We start from the raw sequence: 19,472 nt of genomic DNA on the forward strand, positions 1-19,472 counted from the left end.
GAAAGCTCCACCTAAAAAAGAAGTTATTGACTTGATCTTCCTGAAAAGGCCAAAGAAAGAAAAAGGCCTGGTTTTTGTTGTACCCTTGTTTTGTTCTTGCTAGAGGACGAACTGTAATGGAAGCAAGGCTAGAGTTCATTGTAATTATACACTGCTTAGCATAAGCAATGAAAAGAGACTCGGACAGGAAGCCTTTGGATTTCAAGTAAACATGTCAAATTCACTTTCTCCAGCACACATTTTAAAACCTACAAAGTTTTTGTTTTACCTTTAAAGATGTGGCACTTGCTTGTGGCCTAGTCAGTTAGTACTTAATTAATTCTGTTTCACGCCTAACTTATGATGTGCCCGTTTCAAGCATTTAAGAGCTGAGTACTCCTCCATAGACATTACAATCACGGTCCAATATGAAAAAGTCACAGCTGAGACTAAGAAAAAAATTGTTTTCCTTTTATTCATAATCTCTTGGATATACACTGTATAGCATTAGTAAAGTGCTAGTTTGTTCTGTAAATTCTGTATTACAGTGTTACTGTATTAACAGCAGCAGTAGTAATATTACCAACAATAGCACCAATAATAACGAGAAGAATCGGTGTACCAAACATTTGTCTGCTCCCTTTCCGCTTCTTATTATATTTACATAAAGTAAAAATGAAACAAACTGAGACATGGGCAAAACGTAAAATTAAAATGGGATCCTGTATCTTTAACACATTGCCATGCAGCGTAAGTAAAAGGCAGTATGGTAGGTTCTACAAGGAATTTGAGATGCAAATGTACTGCAGCTCCTACTATTCTGCCTGTCCCTGTGTGGTTGTAAAATGTGTGTGCCTGTGTGTGTTGGGGGGGTTGTCCCGTGTATGGAGAGAGCACCTGCTTTCTTTTTTCTTCCCATTTTAGGAAAACGGGATCAATCTCATTACCAGTAGGGCTGCAAATTGATGGGTCAGAGAGCACAGAGAGTGTCTTGCGCAGAACAGCTGGGGCCATAGCCACAAACCTCATTAAAGTAAGCTGCTTCTATTTTCAGCCTGTAATAGAGCTTCACGGCTTGATTATTTTCACTGAGGCCAGGTCATTACAAACGCACATTTTCCTCCGCACACAGCCTCAGTCTTCCATTTGTGTATGCAGCAGAAGTCAGTATAGAGACAAAAGAGGGAATTCGCCAGCTAAACCTTGTTTAACGAAACTAGCGGGGATGAGACCCATCGCCTTCTCTTGCTGTAATGTTCTCCGAAAGTCTTTTCCTTCTTTGTTTTTGTTTTGTAACCCTGCGCAATAAGACACAATGTGCCTCCTGCACTCGCTGGCAAGTGGGTGTATTTTGATTGTATTCGATTCCAATGAAGTGATTATCTTCAGGCCGAGGTGCAGAACAATGCATCTTTTGATTTATTTTAAGTGTGTGTACCTAACGAGGAATCAAGATGTAGTATCAGTGAATGATCCCTATTTAAACGTTCTTTCATCATGAAATCACATTTCTTCCATCATGTTCCCAGTATATTGCATTCAATTCAATTTCACTTCCTCTGACTGCTCCTGCTATACATTTCCTCTCTGTGTAATTTACCTTATTGTGTTGGACTGTTTTGCATTGCTGGAATAATATTCCTATTTTAAAATTGAATCTTTATCTTCCATAGAAGGAGATTCTTGTGACTCCTCTTGATCATTTTCATGAGTTTACTGTTTCATTAAAAATAATCACAGCACACGTACATCATTGCATTTTGCTTGATGTCCAAAATGTTAAGCATGCAGGAAAAGTAGCGCATCGCGAATACATTTTTAAACAGCCCCTCTCTCAGCTGAGTAAGTCATCAAACCTTAATGATTACATTTTCTATTCCAGTGCAATGTGAGGGGACAGTTAAGGACTAATTTGGAGGAATTCTGTTTCAGAGTGTTATCAGGGCTTCTCTTTCAATATCTCCAACCTTTGATCCTTCAAAGTCTCGCTTGATTATATAAACTACAGTGTGAGGCTTTGAACATTAATTTAATCAGTCATAAACCAGGAGGAAAACAGAGAGTGTAAAGGGAAGAGCAATGGGGGTGGAGGGGAGGTTGAAGATTAAAAAGCAAATTGCAGTCCAGAGCTTTCTTCAAACATCGTGCTGTATTTTTGGATGGTGACATCCAGAAAATATTTCTGAGACTGGAATTAGATTTCATCCGATGTATTTATTCACTGAAAACCATTCTGTCTGCCTCCTGGACCCATGTGTAAAAACTGCTGCATCACTGTGCTGCTCTGTGTGTCTCCTACCAGCACAAAATGGAGGAGTGAGACTAGGCATGGCTTTTGACTCAACTAGTTATGAATAAGTATTGCAGACACACATGTGAGCTATTTATCCAGGTGGGGCTGGCATTTTGTAGACCTTACATAGGTTGAATAAATTTATTTCTACAACAGTCTTAATACAGGTTTTGATCCTCCTGAACTGGGTTTCATTCATCCCTATCTCACCCACTCTTACAAACCGTGAATGAAAACAAGGATAGAGTGATAGGGTAACACCTTATTGATCAGGCCCACAGTGCTTGGTTTATTGGTTTTTTTCCAACTTTAAAAGCTCCACAAGCAAGAGGATATTTAATCACGTATGGTGACAGTATGGGATTGAAGGACGATTTGATCATTTTCTCTGGGATGACACGCAAAACCGTGTCAAAGTGTATGAGAGCAAAACAAAGCAAGAGCAAAGCAAGAACAGTTCATAATAAATATCCCCTTCAACAACATTTAGGAAAAATGATATCTAGTTTTACCTGCTTGTCTTTTATGAAATCGTCTAAAGAGAGGACGTGAATTATATCTGTCCAGTTCATGCAATTTCGGTTACAATTACAATTGAAAACATTGATCATCTTTTTATTGTACACTACCTCTCAGGATTCCCACTTTTAAATAATCCAAAATAAGAATGTTAGAAGATGTGTACATTTCTTTTTTTTAAAAAAGCACATAGTTTGTGAACACTCCTTTACATATCCAGAACATGTTTTAATATTATTTTACATAACAACTGTGTGGGCAAAAGAGATGAATAAAACATTTAATACATTAAAAAATTCATTAGCCCTTTTGAGGCGTAATTGTGGTACAGCTGAGAGAAGAATATATTTTGTGACACAGCCACATTGTCCTGTGCAAAACCATGGTAAAGCAGGACATAAAATATTTAATAAATACACACAAAGAGGTTTAAATTGGACACGCTAGTGGGATGCTGTTCTTCTCCTGTGTATGAGCCTTCTAATTCCTTTTTTGTTCTTACTGAGATATATATGGTTGTCACTTTCTTGAGGAGTTTATAGTTTAGTTATTCATGCCTTCCAGATCCTCTCCTGCCTGTCTTCTGCAAGTACATTCCTGACCCTGGTTATTTCCAGACATTATGTACAGTACAAACATTATAAACGATATAAAACAGTGCTGTCTCCGCACAGCCTTCATAACGCCAAAGGAATGCTTCTGAAAGCAAAACACCTGGCCCACATTTACGCAAATCCTGCTTTCGTTTGTTTTTGGTCTAAATGGCAGGCTTCGTGTCATGGAAGATCTCCAGTACCTGTGGTTTTAAAGGGAAGATGAAAGATTGGGATATTCTCTAGGGTATGCATTTGCCCTGGGTTCAGTGTGGGCTTTATTGCTGTTAAGTCTCCTCTAGTCAAAAATGAAGAGTATAAGAAAATGCACTTCCAGGATAAAATATTCCCTGAGACAGTCAGTGAAGCATTAGCTGTTTCTGTATTTCTTATACTTACTCGAATGAGTTCGGCAGGAAAATCACACTGTGCAGACCCAACAGTGAAAAGCCAGGGTGCTCTAAGCTTTCTGTGCAGCCCAGCTCTCCCCTCTGAAAGTCCAGGGCCAGAACTGGGACATTCAGGTTCCAGAACTATGGAACAAGCGGCCTATTCTGCCATGTCAATAGTACTAATACCCTCCCTGCCTTTTGAAATATGAACAGTGAAACATAAAACAGAGGACACAAGTGGAAGGTAAGGAGAAGTGCGTTTAAAGCTGATAATAAGAGGCTCTTCTCTACCCAAAGGGTTGTGGGGGTCTGGAATAAGATATCCAGCCATGTAGTCAAAGGCTAGCCAAGCAACTTTTAAGAAACAACTGGAAAACGTCACTAAACTCAGATCTATGAGCATTTGGAAAACCCGATGAGGTTGTCGGGCCTCTTTGTGTCTGTGACCTGTCTTGTGTTCTTGTTTTCTAAATCACTGGGCTGCATGCTTAACTGAGCACAAGGATTTGCAGCAGAGAACAGGCTTCAAGGCACTGCACTGCTGCTTCTTCCCTTTTTCGTGTCATTGTTGCATGGAGATTGACCCAACTCTGTTCATATATTGCTGACAGGGATGCAGCGGTTTGGCAGAGAAATGCTGAGTAAGAGGCCAGCTGAGCTTCCACCTAGTGATGTATGAAGCAGTTCCATCAATAATTTAAATTCCTCCATGGAACAGTATCCATAGAGACGAAAGCTTCAATTTCTCCTTATGTGAAGGATGGTATTACAGAGGTGATCTGTCTGACAGGCCACAGTTCCAATTAGAATGGTGCTGAGCAGTTTTTTTTATTTGCTTGTTTCTTTTTTTACTGTCTGATTAAACACACACGTGAAAGAATCTTCCTGTCGCCCTTGTTTTTTGAGAACCTTTTGGCTGTGTTTGGAACGAGAAAGATCACAGTATGTTGGGGGGGGGGGGGCAGTAATTCACTCTTTACAAACCTTCTGAAAAATGTTTGAATATGCAGTGTTGCTAGAAACGGCTCAGCTCTGTTTGTATTTGGTTTGGCTCTGGCTTTTGCAAACTTCACTTTCTGTTTGTGGCTTAATTATTGTAACACATGTTCCCTTCAGTGGATTTGCTACTCTCCAAATTGAAATTGTCTGCAATGGGAATGCATAGCTTAAATAAGAATTGATTCCTTGGGCAGGTTATCTTCAACCTTCAATCCTTTTCTTTTTAATGTTGTGGATTATGACATGGGTGTCACAGTGGTTTGCATTGCTACCTCACAGCACTGGAGCCCTGGGTTCAAATCCTGGGGTGCTGTCTGTGTGGAGTCTGTATGTTCTTCCTGTGTTTGTGTGGGTTTCCTTGGGGTGCTCTGGTTTCTGCTCACAGTCTAATGACATTTTCTGTTTCTCACAAAATATACTTTGTTTTACAATAAACATCTGACCATAAATACACACTCATGCAAAGTCATGCAATCTCTACCATATTACAAAAGTTCTTAAAAAGGGTGATTTTCCTTTATCAGTCAGAGCAAGTGGAGGCTGGGGCTGGATTTGCACAATGAAAGAGGCCCTCTAAGCAGCCCTACTGCTTCCCCTGTGCCGGCTCTAAAACCACGGTTGTCCAGTCCTCCGCAGGAGCGCAAAGGGACAGGTTTTTCCTCCTTAGTCCCTGTACACTCCCTCCCAGTGCTCCCTTGCCATTGAGAAGACCCATTTGGCAACGTCGTGCTTCATCCTCCCTCTGAGGTTCCCTCTCCTCCAGCTCCCTCGCTCCCCACTCTGTGTTGTGCTGGATGAGAGTGTTCCTCGCGTTCCACAGCCCTTGTTTTGTTAGGGACACCAGCAGCCAAAGCAAGTACTGTGTCCCTCTGTCCGGCCTGGTCAGTACCAGCCCCTGCAGGATGCACTGGGAACTGAGCACCGCTCCTGCTCCCAGGAGCTGCATATTGTCCATTCTGCCTCATGCCGCTTTGCGAAGGGACAGCTCCAGAACACGTGCTCCTGTGACCCCTCAATGAAACACGGGTCCCGGGGGCAATGCGGGTTCCTGGTCAGCGCGTGTCTGTAGACGACCTCTCTGGTGCACGGCCATCCCACAGTTCAGTGACATCTAGGTAGGTTAATTGGCTACTGGGAAAATTGGCCTGATGTGAGCGTGTGCGTGTCTGTGAGTCTGTGCCCTGCAATTGGCTGGTGACCTGTCAAGGGTGTATTCTGTCTTGTGCCTGTGGCTTGCCAGAATAGTCCAGAGCCCCCCTCACAACTCTATATTGGATAAAGTCATTAGAAAATGGATGGATGAATGGGCTACAATATTGATTTATATACATTATATTTACTGATAATACTACTGTATCTCAGGCCTGTGTATTACAGCCCATTCTGTATGCTTTCTTGCGGCCCCTGTTGAGAGATACTGTCTACTATTAAATGTCAAGATAACGGATCTTTACCCTTTTAATTCTGGATGCATCATGTTCTGTGTATGACCATAATGTCACATGACATTATCTAAAAAATATTGAAGGTTTTGAGTAACATTCTTAATTAGAATCTGACTAAGGCTTGGGTTGTGCAAAAATTGATTTCCAATCTGTCCCCTAGAGATACTATCATGCATATTGACCTTTGTGTTAAGAGTTCACTGGTTGATAGATAGATCTATCTAGTCTATTTATCTGACAGATGCTTAATACATATCTGTCTGTTTAAGAATAAATAAGCAAACCATTCTTAGTCCCAGTAATTACAGAAGAAACAGCTGATCTAGAGATGAGAGGGTTCTGGCATACCCAGGTAAAACTCCAGAGGAACAACCACACGTTTTGCATATCCTTGCATTCAAAGCCTCATTAATTAGCAGTTTTTTTAGTCTTAAAATATGCACAGATTCGATTTTCATCACCGACATCATACCCCACAAAAAGCTTTTTTTTCGCCTCTAATCTCTCAGGCAGAGGCATGGGCCAGATGGCTCTATACGCTACATCAGAGAAGCAATCTGCACTGTGCTTCTCCCCCATCAAACATTAACAGCATCACCTCCCTGCTTAAGGACAAACTCCACCTGCCTGGAAACACAGGGCATATCTTTCCTCTTTCTTTCGAGCTGTCCCATCCCGATGGGTGCCCATTGAAATACATGGTCAAATGAAATGTAATATTTACAAGCACAACGTGGTCATTGCAGGAGGGAGGATCTGGATGATTTATGTGGATTTCTACCCAATCTCATCATGATAATGAGGCAAATAAAAAGGTGAATAGAATGGAGACCTGGGGTATAGAGCAAAAAGTGTAATATTTAAATGAAGGAACGTCATGCTCAAGAGTTTTCAATGCAATACTATGACATCATTCAGAATATTGTTTTCCATTTTAGACACCAAATAACAATAATGGCCTAGTCTTAGAAAGAGTTGAAAGAAGAACAACTGGAATGCTTCCTGACCCCAGGGCGATGTCTTATACAGATGGGTTAAAAGAAATAAACCTGAAGTGTAGAGTAGGAGTCTCAAGCTGTGGTCCCATGGTGACCCATGGTGATAACAGAAACTACAACAGGGGCTGAAATGCACGTCTGTGTCTGGGTGTGCCCTGCGATGGACTGGCGTCCCATCCAGGGTGTAACCCACCTTCTACCTTTTGCTTGCGGGATCTCCCCCGCAACCCTGATTTGGATGAAGAAGTTAGAAAATAGATGATGGATAAAAAAGCCCATTGGTAAAATTGTTCATTCTCAGAGTAGGTAAAACTCCGTCATTCCAGGTATCACTAACAACAGGTTTTATAAGACAGAAAGATAACAAGCCAAAAAGGGTCATGTTTCAACCCAGGGTGTTCTTTGCCTGTATCCCAGGGCTCCTGGGCTGGAGAAGGGGGCCAGATGGTGCATTGCAGTTTTGTGAAGCTGCAGGCAGGTGATTTAAAGTCAGAGTTTCTTTTCCTTCGCTGAAAAACTAGAGGCTGCCTCTGGAAGAGTTCAACGAGCCTGAAGCCATTTGCAGGATATGAAGGCTCACAGTTGAGCCCAAATAGGCATTGCACTGCAGGAGGGGCTTCTGAGAAAACTACACCTGGCCTTCCCAGAGGTACAGGACTAGTGCTTCAGTGATTGAAAATTCCTTTTTATGTGAAATTGAGGGTGACATCCTGGCAGCTGCGACTCTGAGATCTTGCAAAGGTTAGTCTGATTCCGAGAGGGTTACGTCGTTCAGTAAGACAAGGGTAAATTACGAAGAAGTTCAAGTAGGGAGCTGTGTCAGCGTGTGTAGGCTGCAAAAGTAAAGGTTTATTCCATGCTGAAAGGAAAAGAAAAGAGACAAAACATTTCAGCTGTGGAGCGTTCTTCAGGCGTCACACCTGAAGAAGGGTAAATTATGATGTGCAGAACACCCAGTTCTTGTTGCAAAAACCACATTTGATTATATTTATGATTTCTTGCCTCTTCCAACTAGCCCTGTCCCCTGTGCTCCTCCTGGTCACTGTCACCACACAGGAGAGTCGCATCTAACATCTAACTGGGCCCACAACAATGAGGGATATCCCTGTCCCAAGAGTTATCCCCAGAATCATGTCTTTGGTGACACACCACAGGGCCTCGGTGCTGCAAAGCGGGAGATTAAGGCAGTGTGTAAAAATGCCTCATTTACCACACAATGCCTAATGCCTGCTTCAGAGTGAGTGGGCAGAGTACTTACCCTCAGCAACAGGATGAGATGTAGGAGTGAATTTCTGCAGCACATGGTGTTCACTTCTTACTTGGCCAGTCAAATTAAAAGATTTTTAATTGAAGTTATAAAAATATTGTTCTATTAATGAATTGTTTAGTTTAAAATTTCTCTTAGCATTATTTAATAGTCCCAACTATATGTAGAATCTTCATTTTTATGTTGTCCCCCATTCTATTGCTTTGCTCCCCTACCTTTTCCATTTTTCTATTTTATAAAAATGCTGAAACTTTCATAGCAGAAGTTTGAAGGCTGTAGGCCACCAAGTGGCACTGTGCTATATCAGTGTTAGGGTGCAGTATGTTAGATAGTGAGGAAGTCAGGTCTGATCCAAAACACAGGCCTTAAATGAATAAAATGCAAAGCTTTGCTTTCCATGTCAAAGCAAAATGTTAATGCCAAAACTCTTTTGGGCAAAAGGGTGTGAATGAATCCTGTTGCATCAGTCTGTAAGAAGACGCCATTTTCCAACGAGTTCAAAAACGCATTGAAATCCCGGGGTGAGGCAGTGAACAGGAAAGCTTTGCTTCGTCTGAGAATGATGTGGTATATACGTCAGACCCATCAAAGACATTTCTTTACTTGACATTCCCTGGAGGCAACGATTATTTGACAAAGCTGGTGCAGTTACAGGTGTCAGATGAAGCTGCATGTGTTTCAGCTCCTTCTGTGCCCAGGATAAAAAGATTTCTTCCTCACTACTGGGGTTCCCTTGGCAGGTCTGCGTGTCTCTAGACTTGGGATCAGCAAATCACACACTATGTCCCTACTTCCAATGGTGTAGATTCGTATACCATGGTGTTAGGTAGTTAGTTTCTTTTAATTTACTTTTTCTGTCTAGTGGTTTGAGTTATACTGTATCTCCAGCTATGCTTTTGTGCTTATTACATGATGAAGATTGTAAGTAATTGTAAGATTTTGTTTAAGGTGGTACGAATAGTTCATTTAAAAAGAAGGCTTATGGAGTTTTGCAGCTTTAGCTTCATTGTGGATTTATTGTGATGTTTTTTTCAGTTGCGTACATTGTGGATATTGCATACTATACTAGTCGATCAGCAACAGTCCAAAATATTTAAGAATTTTTCATCTTTTTCCTCTGTGACATTAATATTGCAAGTAGCCATATTGTGTTTTAATTTGCAGGGATGGTAGTATTATTCACTTCCAGGGAAGTTATTGCTATTTCTTCACCACAATTTGTGCTTCTTGATTCAGCAATACACTTCACAAATACAATTCAGTGGAGATTGTTTACTTAAATTGTAGCCTTTTTGTTTAAAGATAAATTAATCCTGACAGATCTGGATTTTGCTGTGCAAAAATTGCCATTTAGCTTTATGGGTGTGTAGGAGAGGAAAGAAAAATTTAATAATTTAACTGCTATAACACTTCACATGGACTGCTCATCTATACTTTACTTCAAGCTGTTGTGATTAGCGGTTTGAAGATTCTGATCAGGGTGAATTAAACATTGCTAGATGACATGCTCATGCAAACTGAGCAGTGTTACCACTGTGTAGCCTGATCTTGTGACACATCAGAAATTAAGCAATGTTTGGTCTGGCCAGTACTGAGATGGGAGACCTCAGAGGAAAAGTTGCTGCGGGCTAAATTCCCCTCTTGCACAAACCTGCTTCCCTAAATTTCCCACTTAATTCAAAGAGTGAAGCAGATTCTCACTTCTGCACTGATTTACTGTGAAGCGGCACTGCTGGCTGCTAGGTTCCTACGGTATTTAGAATTGAAAAGAGGTAGCGGCAAAGGGTAAATTAGGAAAGAAAAGGGGTAGGGATAAACTTAGAGTTTGGACTCTGGTTAGCTTGGGGGGTTGTCCAGGATTTGGAAAAGGACTCAGATCATCTAGCATTCAGAGCCAGTTTGAAATTAGTTTAAGAACTATTCTTAGCTTGAACTAAGAAGTAAATAAAAGTAAATACACAGTTTAGCTGGAGGCTTCCCGCACCAGAGCTGAGTAAGACTTTTGATTACAGCGTTCTACCCTCCTCTTACCCACAGACTCATTTAATCCTGTCTGAGCACAGTGTGGGAGTACACTACAGGGTGCTGTGGTGTTAACGCACCGACAGAGCAGACTGAAATATCTGCGGACGCACACTTCAGATTAAATGACATCTATATTGTTGTTAAATCCCTCCTTGCAGCGTATCAGCTGCGGCTGTTTTTTTGTTTAATAGGGCAGCGGACGCTGGTTAACAAGAGTACTTTGGCTTTTTTTCGTTGCTTTCCTCGCTTGATTTTTTTTCCAGCTTGATTTATTTCCATTGTCTTCTCAGTGCACAGGAAGAAAGACAATCTCAGACCTTGCCTTAACTTAAGAGACAAGGTTTACTACCTGTATCGACCCCCATGTGCACTGCTTGAGTCTGTGTGCAACCACCTGCAAGGATTCCTTTTTTTTCCGATACAAGACCCAAACATTGTCACTTGCCCACTTTATTGGTGTACTTTAAATCCTGGTCTGGTGGCAGTGGTTTAGCAATTGCAAACCATTACAATCCCTGCTGGGATTAACTATATAAATGCAGTAAATTAAAGCATGTTTATTTTATTTTTCACAATAGTTGAGGCTTATGATAAACAATGCAAAACCGGTCTTGCTTATTCTTTTCCTCTCTCAGTTCAGTGATGCAGTGATTTATGCTCTGAATAGTGACTGTACTTGGATATTGTCTTAATGTTTCATTCCAGATATACTTAAGGTATAGCAGCAAAGTGTCAATCCACAGTTTCAGACATTCAAGAATAGCTTATGAGTCTAACACAGGCAGACAGGAAGAAAGGAAAGATTTTCTTCTAAAACAATTTCCTTCTACCATGCGAGTGGCTACCTGATCTGTGAACCCTAATCAGGTGACAGGACAGACAGCCAAGGCAGAGTAATCAAATTCCTCACCAAAGTTACTGTAATTAGTTCAGCTGGTCAGATGACAGAGGACTGAGGCATTTTGCCAGAGCAGCAGATCGAAAAGATGCAGAAAGCCAGTTAGTGTGAAGGAGAGCACCAACCAAGGCATGAGACAGGCAATTTGCCAAGAGCAATTTCCAAAAACAAACACAATAAAAAAGAATGGCACATTTTTTTGTACTTAAATTTAAATGTATTAGACACATTGACCACTCATTAAATATCACACACCTCTAGTGACTGCATCCTTATTAAGCAATTCAGCGCTGGGGTGTGAATTAGGAGGGAGAGATGTCTGTGTTAACTAAAGAAATCAGATTTTGAAGCTAAACAACTATGCGGCACAGTTTCCGACAAATTAAAACAGGAGAGAGAAACTTTGAGGCGGCATCCATTTCTCCAGACTGTTTTGCTCCAGCTTTTGGGACACAGGGGACTGAAGAGCCAATGTGGACAGTGAAGGTGGCAAGCGGAGAGAGGGGGAGGAGTGCCTGGATGGGCAAGACGGAACGCTTTGCTGCCTTGGGAAGGATCCAGGATGTAAGAAATGAAAGCCTTGCTCCTTTTCCAAAAAGTGCTGCCAGGCCTTTGATGTTTCCTGACGTTACACTGCAGCAGAGTGTAAAGTCCCATGTGAAGGGATCACATACACTCCGATACTCCTGTCATCAGAAGGGCTGTTTTCCCTCACGTGCAGTCAAAAACCAGCCCTGCCACCCCACAGTCCCCCCCCCCTCCCACACTGTATTCCAGCACCCATCTGCCAGAGGGTTTAGGTACACAAAGGTTAGGCCAGTGCAGGGGTGACAGGTCTTTACACTGTGTTTGCATAACAGAGCTAGTCAGCCTTGCATGCATTAAACAAGCACGACGTGATCTTCCAAACAGTTTTTTTGCACGCACGCCCAGCAGGATTTTCAGAACTTGTTCGGCTGTGTAATTATGATGCCAGCTTGGATTTAGTGTCTGGCCCCTGCCAACTGAAGAGGCAGTGAGGCTGTTTTATAGACATTTTCCCTAGGTTGCTCAACGCAATCCCAAGTTATCGCTTTTAACTCTGAACACCTTCATGCAGTGCCTGCAGAATTCCCAGTCTGTCCAGCAGAAAGGGCATTAAGTTGTATTTTTAAAAAAAACGACACAGAGGTTGCTCCGGGCCCCAGCGACCCTGAATTGTATAAGCAGTTACCAAAAGTAATGCGGTGTGAATGCAGAGTGATATAAAATTTGTAAATATATATATAAAATTTCTGATACAAATTAAGTATTATGGTTTTTTTAATTTTTTTTTGTACTGACAATGATGAAAAAGATTAAAAAGAAGGACTTGTTTATCTGATTGTTCACTTCAGAGATTAGACCACACCTGAGCCGACAGGTTCACACAACAAGCAGTATCCAAAGAAGCCTACAGTGTATTATACAATAAGGTATGTTCTACATCATCTGTGTACATCTGAGGTGTATTGTTCTTCTCAGCTTGTGTCTTCAGAGTAGCAGTCCCACACTTGCCTAGCTACTTTGTCAGGTTAGTTCTTTCATTGATCTGTCTCTGGCCCATTTTAGAAAATTTAGGAAGCAGTTTTAAAAATGCACTCATCTCACTGTATTTCTCTCACATCGATGCTCTGTTTCAGTTATCAGTTTATACTGGAGCTTCTAATGTATCAGGCTGATAATTCAACCTCCAGACTTAACCCTGTTGTCTGCATTATCACTGATGAGCCAGTAGAAGAGAGAGAGGCCACCAGCCTCGGATTTCCTCTCAGTCATCGCACCTTTGAAAGGTGGAAAAGTCTGACAAAAGCTGAGAGCTGCTGATCCCCAAGGGTCCATCTGTTCTGTGCTAAAAAAAAAGCCTTTCGGTTTAACAACATTAGAAATTAATAGTTCTATATAAGACACATGCTTTATACAAGTGTGTGTCTTACAGTATATAGAATAATATGTGTGTATAATTATGTGTATATATACACAATGTAATTAATATTCTCCACACTGCTATGCTCCATGTTGTGAAACACACTGCATCACCTGACACAATTCCCCTGCCAACAAGCATTAGTCAGCAGTGGGACTTTGATGAGACTGTTCTTGCAGGTATGAAGCAGGAATGAAATCAGTAAGTTCTGCTAACATTTTGCTTTACAAAGCCTTCTTATCACAAGGTTACACGCTGAAGTAGTTAGATGTTTGAGAAAAAAAAGAGACTGACTCACAGCTTTACCAAGGCAAAGATCCTGGACTTTGTTACAGAGCTCTAAACAGTGTATTATCACCGAGGGCTCTGTGACTGTGAGAATCTGAATGTCTGTGTCTCAGTCCTCCACACTCTTAGTGAGCCCTCACAGAAATACCTCTTGAATGTCTCCACCTTTCAGTACCTAGCTGTGGAATGCTGCCGAGCATATAGTATGAGAACATGTATGGTTAAGCACACTGAAATCAAAACAAAAGCCTGACTAATCATTAAAACATAGGCTTAGGTTTAATACAAACAATGGGAAACTATAACAAAGCAAGGAAACATCATGATATATGTGGTAGAAAATGTCAAGATCTGAGATAAGCTTGTGAAAAGGGCCACCCTATGTGACTTTATTTGTTGGGAGTCTAATGTACTATAGCTCCTTGTGATGCCATGCAAATGAATGTGCAGTGGTTGTTTTTGCTTTTTTAAGAGATCAGCTTTACGGGGTTAGGCAAGCAATATTCGAAAATGAAGCATTTTGGAAACGGTATACAGTATATTTTATAGGTTTGTGTCAGCTGTTGTCCTCTCCCCTTTCAAACTCCATTGCAATGACAGCTGGGCTGCATTTTCCTTGCATCTGAAGAGAGGGAGAAGAGCCCTGATTTATGACTGATCTTTGCTGTGCCTGATCCCAGTGCTGTGATTGGCAGTTTGGAGCAGAAAGTTGAAAAGTCACATGGTTGGATTTAGGGTTACATTTTTGCCACTTTTCGAAGAATTAAACAGTTTTAAACAGGATTTAGAGCGAGCAACTCCTGGAACTAAATCAAATAAGTGCAGAACTGGGGCATGTTCAGAAATAGGGATTGGAAATGCTGCATGTCTGCAGGGGTAAAGTGCTGCAGCAAAGATGAAGACAATTTTTCCAGGCAATGTGAAAGTACATTTTGAGTGTACATGGAGCACAGTAAAAGCCTTCTCACTATTTTTTTCTCAATCACCAAACATCTCAATATGTGAATATGTGAAAAGAGGAAGAAAAGATGTTGAGGGCTGCACTGGAAATGAAATTAAAGTGTGCTTCTTTGACGTGCGCAGGCTCCAGAAATTTCAAAGTGTTTTAAGGGGAACTGCAGCCCCAGTTTCTCAGACCAGTCATTAAATCTTGGTAATAAAATAAACTCACTGAAAAATTGTACTATTGTAAAGTCACCATGTTGTCACAAACCCCTGGTCTCCCCACTGGCGAAAATGAGAGTTTGCGAAAATTGTGCCCTTCCTGCTCACTAGTCACTGTAATGACTGATGTAATGCAATGTACAAGAGAATAAGTATAGGTTGTGCAGCAGACATTTCACCACAGAAATGTTCCGTGATCTGCATGCAGAGTTAAAAAGTAAGTAGTATTGGTCGAGAAAACTATCTCGAAATCAAGAGCAATATTTCTGTTGGATTAAAAGAGACGTATTCATAAGCCTGCTTCTTTACAATGTCATAGGGCCACTTCACGTCACTAGACATTTTGTTGCATTTGTTCTGAATCGCAGAACATGGCACTGCGCATACCTGGAAAATTGGTCTATTTTGTCTAAATTGGAGGTTTTTACAAGTTACGATGTGCATTTCACTTTTATTGTAGATTGAAATGCATCCATCAGTGCTGATTCTTTCTATATTTCTTTCCCTGAAATATAAAAACAGGGTTGCAGTTCCCCTTTAACTCTCAGAATTCAGAAACTGTGGATCAAAGACAGTGGGTGCATCAACTGATGAGAAGCACAACTTAATATTGTTAAGTGTTACCATCACTTGACAGAAATTACTTTCATTGTAAAATCCATGGACAGCAATACAGTAATATTTATCCTATAATCAGCAGTGACAAGGGCTCTCTTTGTTCTAAGCAACATAGAAAAATGAACAATGACTTTATAGTGTTTACTTATCTGTGAACAAGTAGCTTGAGATGGATCCCCTGACGTAAAGCAATTTGAACGTTCCTAAAGTATAAAAAATCTAAACATTTAGCTCTTCAGATGGGTGAATTCAAGCCACGCACATTTCAGGATATATAACACTATGAGTCATCGTTTTAAGAAATTTAAAAACAAGCGGTGAAGAATGGCCCTGCTCCCTGGGAGATGAACATACAGTCTGAAACATAAAATGAATCAGTAGCAGGCAGAAGAGAGAAGAGAAAGTGAGCTTGCTCTGCAGTGAACGTTAACCAAGGTAGTATGATCATATGGAAAAAGAAATAAAAATAGATTTGATTGCACCACAATAATATAAAAAGAAGTTCCCATATTTTCATCACTAAATAATACAAATTCAACTTAACAAACATAGACAAATGCAGAACCATACTGACCACTTTAGAGAAAGGGCAGCCTGCAACTCTGATGTGACAATGATAGATTTGAAACAAAAAAAACTGTCAGCTTCTGTGTTTTTTTTAACTAAGTTGTAAAACACACACCCACAATGCACTCTACCTGGGCAGACCTGCACCACAGGTGTTAAGATCCACAACACAATAGTGTTAATCTACAAATTCTGTTAAAACTGAATGTTTCGCTGATTCGGATCACCTGCTTTGTGAAGAAATTCAAGTACAGGCAGTAACAGCAGGATTATCAACAAATGCAAAAAGCCCTCCAAATTATAGTGTTTTGTAATAAACCCATAAGTGTAGTAAGTAAGCTAGATGTAGCTTCTCTGCAGCTCCGAGACAAATCATTTCAAATCATGTGCCTTGTTGAACAGAATGGATTGGCTGTTGTGGATGATTTTTAGCCTGGATGGATAAAAAAGGGAGCTCCACACTGAAAAAACTGGCTGAGGAATTTCTGCACTAGGGCGAAACATTTTCTGTTCTGTGCCATGAGAGCAGCATAATCCAAGAGGAGGAGCAGGGAGGCTCTGTCACACTCAGAAGGTGCATCAAATTTTTTATGGTCTGAAGTTAACATGATGATTTCCCTTGGCATCCTCTGGCAGACAAAAGATCTGTACGTTCAATCTATGACTTCTGTCCCTCTATTTGGCCATTCAGCCAAAGCAGGGTTATCTCCTTCTTCCACTCTCTGTTGCTTTTGTGGTTCTGGCCTGTAGAATATCCACCTGCATACTTTCTTTGCTGCCAAATGGCAGAGCAGCTACTATCCTCTACTCGAACTTTTGAAGCCGACATTGGATGGTATCTCAGAAATAGCTTTATCACCAGCAAGGTGATCAGTTTTCAGAACCTCCCTGAGGAAATCCACAATAACACCACTCAGCAAGTGGTTCAGTGGAGAACCATGCCCCCCCCCACTCCTGTTGGGTAATCACAGGGCAATGCAGCAACATCTGCAGGCGTAGCCTACAAGATAAGAAGCGCTTCCTGGGTTGGGTTTGGGGGAGGCAGTACCAGGCTCAATTGCTGACATGCTGCACATCTCAAGGGTTTGCATAACGGGGTTCCCAGATAACGAGTGACCACTGAACCTGCATTGTATCCAAACAAGCTGTTTTGTAGGGCCAACGAAATTTTGTTCATTGGTTCCACTGGCTCAATTGGACTGTGAGCATGGCTGCCTCACTGTGCAGGGGCCCTGGGTTCAGTTCATGGGGCAGTATCCTGATGCGGTTTGTATGTTCTCCCTGTGTTCATATGGGTTTCCTCTGGGCCCCTGTGTGAGTGTGTCTGTGTTTGTGTATGGTGGCCCATCTCAGGTGTACCCCGTGTACACCCATTGCTTATCAGGATAGGCTCTGGCTCCCTGGGATCCTGTGCTAGATAAACAGGTTAGAAAATGGATAGCTGAAAGAAGAGTTGTAAACCAGAGGCCATTTGGTCCATCGGTAGCTGGTTTTTAATTGATCCAGTGATCTCATCCAGCTGTTTCTTGAAGGAAACCATGTTATCAGTCTACTATTCCTTGAGTAAAGAGGCACATCCTGTTCTCAGTTTTAAATACACTTCCCTGGAGTTTCCCTTGTTCCCATTTGTTCAAATCACCATGTAAAACGTTTTCCTCTTAAAGACATTAACCTACCGTGACTGTGTCTAAAAATTAGACTAACCCGTTTGTCCTTTTTGCTTAAAAACAGGCCATTCAGGGGAGCCAAAAGTAAAATAGAGCTGGTCAACAATGAGTCCCCATCACTGGTCAAGCTGTAGCTCACCAGCCGCAACACTTGTGTCACCAAACTAACTTGGTGGTCATCTAGGACGCAAGTGTGAGAAGTGCCCTGAACTGAAATGTAATTTTAGAAATCCCATGGATCCTGAGCATGAACTCATCTATGCTGCACTGCCATCTTAGCAGAGGCCAACAGAAGTCGGCTTTAATAAGATTTCAGAGACAGCGGAGTAGTGATCCTGCTGTGCGTTCTCTATAAATCCTATGATTATTAATTAACCAGTGTTCTGTGTTTATGTGTCTCAAAGATTATGAGCACTGCAGTTCGCAGAAGGTTACACTGAGCATGCTGTGAGGGTTTTGCATGTGATCTCCTTGTTCCCATGACTGGATTAGACAGGGAGAGAAACAATGAGATCTATACAAGACATCCACACAGCCCACTGTGCATTCCAGCTCCTTCATCCTCAGCCTCAAGTGAAAGGTTATCATACTCCTCATTTCCCAGAGACCCGGACTGCTTGTTATCCTGTCCAGAGCTTCCTCTGTGCTGTTTCACTAATACTTCATGTTTGGAGCTTTTACTGGAGTTTAGAAACCAACACTTATAATTCAATGTAATGAAACTGCTTGCTATTTTATTTTCACTCTTACTGTGATTACACCACTGTTCTTTGCTACATTTCATTTTGCCTTGTAAATGTTTCCCAAAGTTTCCATAATGCTTTCTTGTTCTTTAGTAATCAAATCACACCTGACACCTACTGTCCCAAGATTCTGTTCCATGAAAAGCATGTATACAATAAAAGCAGCTCAAGACTTAGTTCATATTTAATCCACTTTACTCCACTTTACTCCATTTACCATGATATCCATCTATACACATTGGCACTGGTGTTTTGTAAGGATTTGTTTAATTCCCACAGCAAAACATAGCTATTAATTATGAATACCAGAGGAGGTCAGGAAAAACAGAGACAAACACATCAAAGCTGCTGTACTGATACACCACAATGTACTGTCTTATGAAAGTAAAGTGGAGATACAGGTGAAAAAGCAGATGTCCAAATGATTAATTTCATACATTTTATTTATTTGCTTGCTCCCACCCAAACTTTAATTGTTTTAATCAAAACAGCAAAACAAAACTGTCTAGGAAACATTCCTATCCCTTGTAAAGCTAAAAATAAAAACTAAAATATGTAAAGGAAATCCAGCCTACATGTCAGGCTCCATTTTCTACTCAGTACTGCTTTGTAATATAATTAACAAACATACTGGTTAATATTTCACACTTGGCAGTCTGCTGGTGATACAGATCTTGCGATTAAGGGTCTGTTTTAATTGCTTGCTAAAGTGTTCCTTTTAATAGTTTTCTTTCTGCTGTATTTCATTCTCTTTAGAAATGTTGCTTTGCAATGCATAAAATGCTGCAGTGATTTCAAAGCTGCTTTCTGCCATGATCTGTGTCATCTACATTTCGCCTCCTAATCCGTGTCACAGCACAGCTGACACCCATCAGGAGACATAAACCGCCCCCCCACAGTGTCCGAGATAAAGCTGCAGGGATTACAAGCAGCAGTCTGACCCTGTAGCACTTGCTAAAGGGACACATCAGCAGAGGATCCTTAGATACACTGAGGAAGGAGCAAATGAGACCCTACCACTTTTCACCATTTTTGCCGCCTGCTCTACTCCCTTCAGGTGCAATCTGTTGTG

This window comes from Atractosteus spatula, chromosome 14 (assembly GCF_055471065.1).
Source record: "Atractosteus spatula isolate fAtrSpa1 chromosome 14, fAtrSpa1.hap1, whole genome shotgun sequence".
Taxonomy (NCBI): domain Eukaryota; kingdom Metazoa; phylum Chordata; class Actinopteri; order Semionotiformes; family Lepisosteidae; genus Atractosteus; species Atractosteus spatula.